Here is a 464-nt window from a genome sequence, read left to right as displayed (position 1 = left end):
TTTTTTCCTAAGCTGGAAAAAGGACGCCGATCGGCGCACTCAACCTGCGGGCCGGAGATCTGCTCGCGGGCCGGGTTGGGTGCGGGGACAGCGGCTGGCGCTGCGTCCTACCTGGTGAAGTTTGTCCTGCGGGGCTGGGACCCCCGACCCGGAGTGCGGCTGCAGAGGGCGCTGGCTCCGCTCGCCCGCCCTCCCTCTCTCGCTCGCTCCCCGCCGCCTCCCTCGCGCGGCGGCTCGGGTACTCCAGCTCCCACTACAACCTCATTCCAATATGGCATCCTCTCTGTGCGCATGCCCGGCACTCTTTTTTTAAGATTTTTTTTTTCTCTCTCTCTCTCGCTCTCTCTCTCTCTCTGTCTCTCAGTGCAGCAAACTCCTTCAGCGACCTTTTTCCGCGCTTGCAAAATATCACAAGCCAACTAGTCTGCAGCTCGTGGTGGACCCCTTCCGCCCTCCACGCCACA

General features: G+C 61.6%; 1 protein-coding gene across 2 annotated transcripts in view; it reads right to left on the bottom strand.

Moving 5' to 3' along the window:
* Sfmbt2 (Scm like with four mbt domains 2) overlaps positions 1-254 on the bottom strand; it is a 229,799-nt gene extending 229,545 nt beyond the window's left edge. For both annotated transcript variants that reach the window (XM_017796107.2, XM_029559693.1), the window contains exon 1: positions 112-254. The gene's annotated coding sequence lies outside the window, so the exon portion shown is untranslated. The remainder of the gene's footprint in view (positions 1-111) is intronic.
* Between the last annotated feature and the right edge of the window lie 210 nt (positions 255-464).

The sequence above is a fragment of the Nannospalax galili genome, unplaced genomic scaffold (assembly GCF_000622305.1).
Source record: "Nannospalax galili isolate Female #2095 unplaced genomic scaffold, S.galili_v1.0 scaffold209, whole genome shotgun sequence".
NCBI classification, from domain to species: Eukaryota; Metazoa; Chordata; class Mammalia; order Rodentia; family Spalacidae; genus Nannospalax; species Nannospalax galili.
Note: the sequence above shows the minus strand (reverse complement) of the source record. Positions and strands in the feature narration are given on the sequence as shown.